At 48.6% G+C, this 11,855-nt stretch overlaps 1 protein-coding gene across 1 annotated transcript in view; it reads left to right on the forward strand.

The window, feature by feature from the left end:
* Positions 1 to 313: 313 nt before the first annotated feature.
* Positions 314 to 11,855, forward strand: part of KLHL25 (kelch like family member 25) — a 58,305-nt gene continuing 46,763 nt past the window's right edge. The window contains exon 1 of the mRNA XM_015407106.1: positions 314 to 389. The gene's annotated coding sequence lies outside the window, so the exon portion shown is untranslated. The remainder of the gene's footprint in view (positions 390 to 11,855) is intronic.

An 11,855-nucleotide genomic window follows, 5' to 3' on the forward strand; every position in this document is an offset into this window, starting at 1 on the left:
GCTGGGCGTCCCCCCCCCCCCCCCCCCCCCCCCCGCTCGGCTTCCAGGCCAACCCATAGCTCCGCCCAAGAACCGTTCTCTAACCTCTGATTGGCGAGTTACTTTTGCGCCCGAGTCCCCCCTCCCCTTCCAGAAGGAACCCTCGCTTGATGCGCTCGCAGGACTCCTCACAATGCTCTGTCTCCTGATTGGCTGCCTCGTACCGAAAGCCGATGACTCCGCCTCCTCGCTTGGGAAACTACCTTCCAGCTCCCCCCCCCCCCACCAATGGCACATTTCAACCGGGCCGAAATTGGTTCCCGGTTCCCGGGGAGCGGGGGGGGAGGGCATGACCGGTGATCCAGAGGGGGGATCTGCTTGGAATCTGGGGACACAGGAGGCCTGGAGGGGTGAGTACCTTGCTTAGTGACTCGTGTGATCTGGTTGGGGAAGGAGGTAGAAATCTGGGCGCGAGCAGAGGCGCTGGGATCGGGCTGGGGTAGTGGGATCGAGCATTGGTGTCACTGACACGCGTGAACACATTGCCTCGCTTTGACTCTGCAGCCCCAAACGAACCAGTATGACACAATGAGGGATTTCTGCTAATTGCGGTTTGCCGGGTTTGAGTCAAGGGCTTTGTGCAAATTGCAAATCATGGCAAAGGAGAGGGGGGGGGGCAAGGGGGGGGAAAAGGATTCCCTTGCTCGAAAGCCAGTCGAGTCCGACTCTAGGGTTGCGGTGCTCATCTCCGTTTCCAAGCCGAAGAGCCAGCGCTGTCCGAAGACGTTTGGTGGGGGTAAACGGGTGGGTGTGGGAGATGGGATTTTCCTAAGTCTCAAATCAGCATCTCTTTGGATTTTTCAGAACTAGAGGGCTGAATTGTTCGTCTTTAAACACTTCGCCGTCTCGCAGTGCTCTGCAAAGGGCATCCGAGGACTTTGGATGTCACTCCACACACACCCAACTTCCAGTGAAGCAATCTCAGTTCTCTCTTTGTCGGGGAGCAAGTGATGGAGGGGGATAGTCAGATAAATGGCCTTTTGTTAGGGCTCACCAGAGATTCCCAGTGTAACTGACGTGCGTGCTTTTGAGTCAACACAGATCTCTTAGTCAGGCGGGATGTTTATAATAACACTGGGGGGGGGCTACTTTGCCAGATGGGCTGAGAAGACGGTGAAGTCCTTTTATAGCATTTACCTGCTCTCAAGAGAAAATTTGAACACTCGGCAGAAACCTAATTAATGTTACTCTCCTATAGCAAATACCCATTTTCTCCTACAGATCTTTGTAAATGGGACCCTGGAGTCTTCTCCCTTTTGTCTGCATCAATCAGACAAAGCTATAAAACACAGATCATCGTCCTCTCTTTTTTTTATTGTCCTAATTTATTTGGAGAGAGCCCTGGATAATTGGTGCCGTACTTTGCAAGACAGACTGTGTTGAAATATCTTTCCAAGGTTTGGGGCACAAGAGGCTTTTTTGCGTAAAGCCCTTTTCCTTTCTCCCACCCTGTGAAGAAAAGCATTTCCCAAACCCTCCATTATCTCAGTGGGTTCTAAAAAAACAGAAACCCATCTGCTTTCAGACTGAGCAGCAAATGCTGCTTTTTACATCCAACTCAAGCCAGTCAGTGGACCTGACTGACCCCAAACCCCACAAAAATGGTTATTGGCTGCCTTCCCTGGTTTTGGTGTTTTGTGTTTATGTTCAGATATTTTCATGCTTGCCACCTGGGGAACTCATCTTGGGTGGAAAGGTGGCATTAAGTGTTGGAAATAAATAAAGCTCTGATAAAGGTGTGTTTAAAAGTATACCTCCGTGAGCGCAGAGGGGCTGGTTTGAATGTCCAGATTAGAAAGAAATGGCTTGCTAAGATTTAGGATTTATCCTCTTTGATGCTCTCCTTTCCCCTGCCAACCTTCCTGAAAGGCATATTGTCTTTGATTCCCCCCCCCCCTCAGCCGTAATGATTTCAAGAAGGAAATCAATTGCTAGCTCAGCAGGGGGAACATCCAACACCCTGATCTCTCTCATTTGGCTTCTGCTGACACGTCTTCTTCCCGAGATGCCTTTGTCAGTTCTGCATCGTTTTAGATCTACGTCTTTGTCCTCCATCGAATGCCTCTCTGCATGTCTCTCTGTCCCCGTCCCCCACCCCCGCGCCCCAATTCCTAGGCTTACAATGGCTTCTCTCATCCAGATAGTGTGTTTGTTTCTGTATCCGTTCCCCCCCCCATCTTAAAAAAACACTGTTTCTGGACCAGATGTCCAGCAGAAGGAAAAAATCGTTTGAACCCTTAATTTTTCTCTTCCCTGCCTCTTTCTGTTTCCAAGCCAGCGTGGGTTCTGCTCTGGAAAAGGGTGGGAGGAACCTAAACGATGCCTGAAGAATTGGCCAGTCTCTATTTTTGCCCTTAACTTGCAGAGTTTATTCTGCATTTCAAAAATTGTTTTGTTATTTTTACCATTCTGCTTTACAACAGAATAAATCTGCTGGGCTTTAAGGTGCCAGCTGGGCCCCTGAGTTAGTTTGCTAGTCAGGGTAAATACAGGCTTGCCTCACTGGGAACCTTCTCCAGCAACCCTGCCCAGCCATTCGCTTATTGACTTCATCCACACCCCCACCTCCCTTCTCAATAGGGAACCAAAGCGACTTGGGACATCATTCTCCTCGTCTCCATTTTACCCTCACAACAACCTTATGGGGTTCTGTCATTCAATTTCCTTGTCTGATGAAGAGTGCTTTGCACACAAAAGCTCACACCTTGAATAAAACATTGTTGGCCTTAAAGGTGCCGCTGGACTCTAACTTTGTTCTGTTATGGGGTTAGGTTAGGCTGGGTGTGACAGTGGGCCCAAGGTCACCCGACCGTCGTTTGCGGCAGAGTGGTGATTCAGATCCAAGCCTCCCGGATCGTGGTCTGACATTCCAACCACCACACCAGCCAGACACTGAGCTATTTTAAAAAAATGGAAACTGGCAATCTCAGGAACTAAATTCTGCCCTTGAGTAGAATTGCATCAGTGCCCCTGCGTTGAGTCAGACCGTTGGTTCACACCGAGCCCCTGAGATGAGGGGCCACTTCTCCAGCTAGCTTTTCCATCATCATCTGACCTTTCCACTAATGGGCAGATCCAGAGGGACAGCTGTTGTTTTGGTTTATCGCATAATTCACCTGCAGCCGCAAAGTCCGGAGAGCCAGTTAGGCGTAGTGGTTAAGAGCGTGGACTCTAATCTGGGAGTTAGATTCCCCACTCCTCCACATGCAGCTGCTGGTGTGACCTTGGGTCAGTCACGACAAGTTCTTTCAGAGCTGTTCTCTCGCAAGCAGTTCTCAAAAGAGCTCTCTGAGCCCCACCGACCTCACAGGGTGTCTGTTGTGGGGAGGGGAAGGGAAAGGAGATTGTAAGCCACTCTCAGACGCCTTTGGGTAGTGAAGGGCGGGGTATAAATCTCTTCCTCCTTTTCCTCTTCTTCGTCTTCTCACCAGCTTATCTACTACAGCCCCCACCCAGCCATTTGTTCTTGCTCAGGAGTCCTTCATGGCTGCCTCTGGCCACCACACTCTTACTACAGGGTTAGGCTTAAGGTCATTGCAGAGTAAACCTGCTGCTCTCCTGGCTTTTCCTCTTCTTCGTCTTCTCACCAGCTTATCTACTACAGCCCCCACCCAGCCATTTGTTCTTGGAGTCCTTCATGGCTGACTCTGGCCACCACACTCATACTACAGGGTTAGGCTTAGAGGTAGTTAGGCCCCAAGGCCATTGCAGAGTAAACCTGCTGCTCTCCTGGCCAGGAATGTTGCCTCCCTCGTCCTCAGGAACAGAATCAGAGAGTTGGAAGGGACCTCCAGGGTCACCTAGTCCAACCCCCACACCCAGATGACCAAAAAAAAAACCCCTCCAGGACTGCTTCCTGACCCCAAAGTGGCAATCAGCATTTCCCTGGGCGTGTAAGAAAGCACCACAAGAACTAAACACTGAGGCAGCCCTTCCTGCCCTCGTGATCTGCCTAAGTTCACACAATCAGCATTGCTGCCAGATGGCCGTCTAGCCTCTGCTTGAAAACCTCCAAGGAGAACCCAGGTCCAAAAACCCTTCCTCCTGCCACAACCACTCCCTGGATACTTGGCTTATTCTTGAGTAAGCCTTTACTCCTGAGGGGGCTGGTGCTGAGCGCCATTGCCCCTGCGTGCCCCTTAGCTGATCCCAGGACCCAGGCCTGCCTTCTACTCCTCTGGGTAGCTAAAGGACAAACACTCTTGGGGTTGTTCTCAGGCCTCCTCCACTTTATTCCTGGACCTGGGTTACTACAGGTTGTCTCTACTCCAGTTGGTGGCAGCTTTCCAGAGTCTTGGGCAGAGAAAGGTGTCAGTTGACAACCCGATACCTGAGATCTTTTGACTGGAAATGCCTGGAATTGAACCCAGGGCCTTCAGCACGGCAAAGCAGGAGTTCTGCCACTGAGCCATAGCAGAAAAGCAAGCTCAAAGCCATCCGTGACGACCTCCTTATTCTGGAGGTCTGGTTTCACTTTAAAAGTGTTCTTTATTTTCTTTTACTGGGTATATACGGCTGCCCACAGGAAATTTTAAGGATTTCCAAACCTTTATGATTTTACTGTTGCTTTTTTTAATTTGGTAGACCGAGTTCAAGGCTTACAGGGATCTATGTGGTTCTGGGAAGTATTTCATTCAGAGCTGGTATAAACTTGGATGAAAGAGGATTTATTCAAATAACTACTAAATATGAGGGTTGTACAATGTAACTAGTAATGTATAAATGATGAACAATTGCTTTGGTATCACACAATCTTATCCCTCACTGACAGGGATCTTTCAGGTAACTTTGTAACGTTTAACTCAAGGTCATATATGTTCACTGTTTCTCTCCAGTTTATCAGGGCATACAGCCTTTCCTATAACTTGTCTTCAATTAAACTTTCATTTACTTTTTCCTATACACTCAGCTTTCCTTCTGTTTCTCACTCTCACTAAACTAACTCAGTTGACAGCTTATAACTGCTACCCCAAGAACTAACTTATCAACTGTCAAACCTGTAACTGTAAAACCTGACTGACATACATACTCATCCACTCATTTTCACTTCCAAAACCCCTCCCCCTCTCTGTCAACCACCAATCATACCATACTTGACTCTCTCAACCACTCTAGTCTATCACAGCCATGCAACCAAACTTTTAAAGAGACACGCACACACAGAAACAAGGAATCGTTACACCATCCTTTTATCAAACATGGAAACTGCACTCTGACCTGGATAGCCCAGGCAAGCCCGATCGTGTCAGATCTTGGAAGCTAAGCAGGGCCAACCCTGGCAGGTTCTTGGAAGGGCAACCTCCATGGAATACCAGGGCCGGGAGGCAGAGGCAGGCTAATCAAGCCACCTCTCTGAAAAATGTCCGAGCCCCCAGTAGGGGTTGCCAGAAATCACCACGACTTCTAGGCATGCACACAAAACAGACACACGTGCACAAATGCAATTTTTGAAAAAATGGGAAATTGCAAGGGGTAAGTAGGAGGAGCCTGGGAGTTTACAGACTGTCCCAAGGCCACCTGATACATTCACTGCTGAGATGAGATTTCATCCAAGGGACCCTGCTGAGGAGCAGTTTAACTCTCTTAACCACCATGGCCACCCTTGATCTGGGTAGAGCACAGACTGGAAGCCTCTTCTCCCTAATTCAAGAGTCGGTTGCTGGCTCATCAAGTTCTTGAGCAAGACGTAGGTTTGGGAGCGAGTGGAACAAGATGCACCGGTGACTGAGCTAAATGCACAAATGGAAGCGGAACAGCTACGATTACAAAAGTGTTGCCATACCGTGCGGGCCTCCTCCTCAAGCATTTCAAATTCTGTGCCACGATAGCCTGGATTTTGCACTGGGAACTCTTAATGGTCTTCAGTCTGAATAAAAATAGACATTGAGAACATCTGCATGCATCTAAGAATTAAGTGTAACTTAGGCCCCGGTCACACGGGAGGTTTTGGGCCAGAAGAGGGATGGATCGGAGGCGCAGCAAACGGGCGCGATCTCACCGCAACATCTGGGAATCGGCGCGCACCCGTCCCCGATCCGTCCCTTCAGGCCTAAAATCCGCTGTAAAAAACCCCACCTCTAGAGCAGGACTTACTGGAAACGCAGCAGCAAGCGCGGCCGTTGGATCGCCGGAGCGCCCATCTTTCGGATCAATCGAGGCTCCCAGCCGAACTGCGCATGCGCACTCATGCGCAGCCAGCGGCCTCGCGCTCCCTTCCGTGGCTTTCTCCCCGGCATCTGATTGTGCCGGGGAGCAACTGCGCAGTGGCTCACGGGATCTGTGTGATCCCGCATCTAGGTAACAAGAAAGACCATTGAGAACTGGCAGGTGGAGTAGACAATAGTGACCTTTGTAGAACAATGATCTGACTCTATAGAAGGCAGCTTCCGTTGTATCACATCTGTAGCACACCAAAGTTCTCTCTGTGTGACCACCAAAAGTCCTGGGCTTTCACTAATTTTCAGGAATTTCACCTAATCCTTGTTATGTTTGCAAGCTTGTTTCCATGATCCTAAGGACTAGAGATTCGAATGATTAACTGACCATTGTTAATCACAGCACAGGACTGGCTGTGGCTGAAAATTCAATTGATTGTACAGCTGGAGCGCACAGAATACTTACCAGCAAAAAACATAGGCTCTGGAGTTAGTTGCCAGAGAGCGGATCTGTTGAGAAGACTTCAAGCCAAAAGGCTCAAGGCTAAGTGGGATGTGCTGGCTACCAGGGAGGACGATGCAGATCGCCTGTGCTATGGAAGGCGGCAGGCAAGTTAGAAGTGCCAGTCTCAGGGCTTATCTGAGGTTTCTCACTCCCCTTGCAGAATATGAAGGCGGTTGCTGCTGTCTCCCTGGCTGAACTGAGTCTTCTCTGCTGGAATGCCCACTAGGACCCATTTAGCAATAACACACTTCATCAGGTCTCCAACGTGACCTTTAACCACAATCACATTGATGCCTCCTTGCTCATCAGCTTTACATCCCCACGGCGGCTGTTAGCACTGCTTCGGCTGTCTTCCGCCCCTCCTGCTTGGGAATAGCCTTTGCCTCTTGGTGGGATGCGGAGCCCTCGCAGCTCGCAAACTGCAGGGGCCGACAGCCGAACTCGGCCTGCCTTTTGGCCACTGAGCCTCATGCACTTCAGAGGCCACTGATTTATTTCTCAGGGGCCCCCTGAGGTCAGAGGGAACCATCAGGAGGAGACCTGGTGCTTGAATTAGCCGGTGTGATAAGAGTTATGTCCTGACCTGTGAGCTACACTGGAGGTTTAAAGGGTGAGAGGTCTGGCTGCCTCAGACCAGCAACTGGTAATCTCTGCTTTACTTTGCCAAGATCTTATTCACAAATAATTCTTTTCAAATAAATATTCCTAGCTATTTCAGTACACTGGCCAAGGACAGGATGGTATCATAACGGCACTTAAATGTGCATTGTTTTATCAATATAAGAGCGCAAAATGTCACACCAATAACCACAACTAGGTGAATTGTTTTACCAATATAAGAGCGCAAAAGGGGGTGCGTGTGTGTGTCACACCAATAACCACAACTAGGTGAAGCAAAAGAACAATTTGTGCAATTGAAAAAATAATTTGTTCTACTTGACAATCCCTACCTTGAGCTTCAAAGCTCAACCACTGTGGGACGTTTCTGGCAGTCCTGTTCTGCCACTTCCCCCCTGATGAAGCATGCAGGGACTGTCAAGTTGCATACATTGTTTTTCCTATTGTACCAGTTCTTTTGCTGTGTTTTTATTCAACATAGGGACCTAAGATAGGCCCTCCTGGATCAGACCAGTGGTCCATCATATCCAGCACCCTGGCTCATGCAGTGGCCGGCCAGTTCCTCTGGAGGGCCCACAAACAGGGCATAGAGAAGTTCTATCATGCTGCCTCCTGGATTTTAGAGGCTTACTGTCTCTGAGTATGGAGGTTCCCTTTGCTCACCATGGTTAGTAACCACTGATAGGCTGGTGTAGTGTAGTGGTTAAGTGTAGTGGTTAAGTGTGTGGAGTCTGGACTCTAATCTGGGAGAACTGGGTTTGATTCCCACTCCTCCAATTGCAGCTGCTGGATGACCTTGGGCAAGCCATAGTTCTGTCAGAGCTGTTCTTATCTCTCTCCAGTGGACACAGTGATGACTGCAGATGCAGGGGCCCTTAATAGGTTAGATTCATGGAGGGAGATCCATGAAGATTTCAGTTTGCCTCCATTGATGTGCCTTTTACACCTTGGCTTGCTTTTTGTGATGGTTTTTATTGGTATGTTCTTGTTAATTTATGTGGATTTTGTTTTGTGATTTTTTTTAAAAAAAAGATATGCTTGGATTTGTTTTATTGTTGTCAGGTGCCTTGAGCAGGCATGGAAAGGCATTATTCACATTTTCTAAATACATAAAATCAATATCCCCCCCCCAAAAAAAACCAGCCTTTTTAATGCAGCTATGACCATATATTTAATTATTTAGATATTTATACCCTGCTTTTCTCCCCAGTGGGGACCCAACGCCACTTACAACATTGTTCTTACCGCCTCCATTTTAATCTCCCCCACTCCAACTACGCTCCCACTTTAACCCCCCCCCCCCCCGGGTGGCGACACACCCTCACAACTCTAATTAGAGGTATCTGAATAATTATGGATTGTGACTTATGACATTGTTTTTATTTATGGGATTGTTTTAATCAGTTTTTAATCATTGTTTGGACATGATATGTATTTATTGTGTATTTATTGCTGTTCATTGCTCAGAGCCCTGAGTACTCAAGGGTTGAGCAATTTATAAATCTAACTTATAAATAAATGAAATAAGTAAATACAGGGCTTTTTTTTGTAGAAAAAGCCCAGCAGGAACTCATTAGCATAATAGGCCACACCCAACAGCAGAAATGTATTAGCATATCAGGTCACACCCTGAGACAGTGCAGCTCATTAGCATATTAGGCCACACCCATGCCTTCCCTTGGCTTGCCCGGCTGCCCCACGGCTGCAGGGAGCATGGGCAAGCCCCCCCCCCTTGAAGGGAAGGCAGTTTAAACTGCCTTCCCTTGGCTTGCCCTGGCGCCCCACAGCTTTGGGGAGCCCAGGCAAGCCAGCCCTTGGAGTAGCCAGGGGGGGTCGCTCTCCAGGCCTTTCCTCTGTACCCACACATGTAGAGGTTTCGGCTGGTGGGTGTGGCCAACTCTGAAGTCAGCCGGAACTCCGTTCCTATGTGTTCCTGCCCAAAACTAGCCCTGAGTAAATAAACCTCGCAACAGCCATCCTGGGAGATAAGTTAGTCTGTGGAAGGTCCAAAGTCACCCAGGAAGCTTCCATAGCAGAGAGGTTGGTCAACCCACATCTCCCAGATCCTTCTCTGGCATGCTGGGATGACTTTTGGGCCACGGGTCCACTAGGAACCTATCTCCTTTCTTTTGTCAGTCCTTGGGGCCACGTGGCTTCCTCAGTCTTCAGATGGCCCTTTTGTTGTGCTTGGGCACCATGTGCTTAATGGAGAATTCCTCTGCATGGGGAGGAGGGACTAGGCCTTCTCTTCCTGCCCAGAGCGCTCAGGGGAGATTCAGGATTGGCCCTTGCCCATCCCGGAGGAGACTGTAACCAATCCTGAGTAAAGGGACCAGGAGCCCTGGGGAAATTTATAAAACCCGGTTCCCCAAGAGGGGCCTGCACATTTCTTGGAGTTAAGTCAGAGAGGTGGCTGCTCTGGGTAGGAAGGTGTGTCCTCATGCAAGGAAGTTTAGATCTGCTGAGTAGATACAGGATCTGGACCAAGGAAATACAGGTGAGGGACCACCAGTTCAAGGTCGCTTCTTGAGGCCTTTATTTTCTTGCCCCGTTCCACTTTGCTCTGTTAGCCTAGGGGAGAGGCTTCTCTGTAGGCCAAGCTTAGGCAAGCTGTTCATCGTTTTGGGAACTGTAAGCTCTTTGCACTGTTTTGCTTTTCTAACTCCGCTGGGGTTTCCGTATCTCAGGCTTGGTTGCATCTCTAGACAGCACCCCCCTCCCTTTATTTTTATTTTTTAATTAAGACATTCCTATGACGCCTTTCCTTGTAGTTCAAGGCAGCTATATGTATGGGTGTGCAGCCCAGGGAAGTGGGGGCGGGGGGGGAACTTTCCCGTTTTCCCAAATGGGAAAAATCACCCAATCAAGTTGGTGGCAGGAAGTCACCCTCCTACTCGGGGGAGGAAGTCACCGTCCTACTCGGAGGGTTGGGGGGGGGGGTAGAAGAGAGGAGTGAGAAGGGGGTGCCTCGTCTCAAGTCTGCATGCCAAGCTGCCTAATGCTCCCATTGAAATGGTCTGCCACCCATGCCTTTCTGCCATGTGATTTGCCTGAACCCAGGTTGTTTGTGCTCACGAGCATAAAAGAGGACATTCTTGGGAGCCACTGGGGGTGGGAAGCATTTTAGCTTCCTTTGCCATTTAGTGAACAGACATGGGAGCAGTGTTCCCTCTAAGCTGAGTCAGTGTGAGCTAGCTCACAGTTTTTCAGCCTCCGGCTCACACATTTCTGTCTCAGCTCAGGAAGGAGGGCTCCAGTGCAAACTAATGTATGCAGCAGCCAAGTCGCTCGCTCACAACTTTAATGCCCGGAGCTCACAAAGTAGGATTTTGGCTCACCGGACTCCACCGCTTAGAGGGAGCACCGCATGGGAGGTGCAGAAAATATGCACATCAATCCCGCAAGCTTGGTCTCCATAGGCACTGGGAATGGCGAGCTCACTATGAAACTGACAGTCTTTCTTTAATGCTCAATTCATCCATCTAGAGTTAGGAGCAGCCTTCATCTACTCTGGTAAGGCCTTTTCCTGTTTTCACCCCACATTGTTTTGCTCTGAGCTCTGCATTTCAGTATAATGCATTGAAGGGTCTTCTGGTCTCATTTCTAATAAAATACACACACACACACAGTTTATACCCATGCAGGGTTACCAGCCTCCAGGTGGGGCCTGGAGTTCTGGAATTACAACTAATCTCCACACTACAGAGATCCATTCCTTGCAGGAAATGGCATCTTCAGAGGGGGACAAGGACAAGGGGGACCCAATAGATGTTGTTTACCTTGACTTCCGAGAAAGCTTTTGATAAAGTTCCTCATCAAAGGCTCCTAAGTAAGCTCAGTAGTCATGGGATAAAAGGACAAGTCCTCTTTTGGATCAAAAACTGGCTAATGAATAGGAAACAGAGAGTGAGTATAAATGGGCAATTTTCTCAGTGGACAGTGGTAAGCAGTGGGGTAATGCAGGGATCAGTACTCGGTCCGATGCTTTTTAAATTGTTCATTAATGATTTGGAGTTGGGAGTAAGCAGTGAAGTGGCTAAATTTGTGGATGACACAAAATTGTTCAGGGTGGTGAAAACCAGGGAAGATTGTGAGGCACTCCAAAGGGATCTGTCGAGGATGGGCGAGTGGGCATCAACATGGCAAATGGGGTTCAATGTGGCCAAGTGCAAGGTGATGCACATTGGAGCCAAAAATCCTAACTATAAATACACATTGATGGGGTCTGAACTGGCAGAGACTGACCAAGAGAGAGATCTTGGAGTTGTAGTAGATAAGTCACTGAAAATGTCTAGACAGTAATAAAAAAGGCCAACACTATGCTGGGGATTATTAGGAAGGGAATTGAAAACAAATCAGCCAGTATCATAATGTCCCTGTGGTCAATGGTGCAACGTCATTTGGAATACTGTGTGTAATTCTGGTCACCACACCTCAAAAAGGATATTATAGCATTGGGAAAAGTGCAGAAAAGGACAACTAGAATGCTAAAAGGGTTGGAACACTTTCCCTATGAGGAAAGGTTAAAGCACTTAGGG

This window comes from Gekko japonicus, unplaced genomic scaffold, assembly GCF_001447785.1.
Source record: "Gekko japonicus isolate JY-2015 unplaced genomic scaffold, Gekko_japonicus_V1.1 scaffold3068, whole genome shotgun sequence".
Taxonomy (NCBI): domain Eukaryota; kingdom Metazoa; phylum Chordata; class Lepidosauria; order Squamata; family Gekkonidae; genus Gekko; species Gekko japonicus.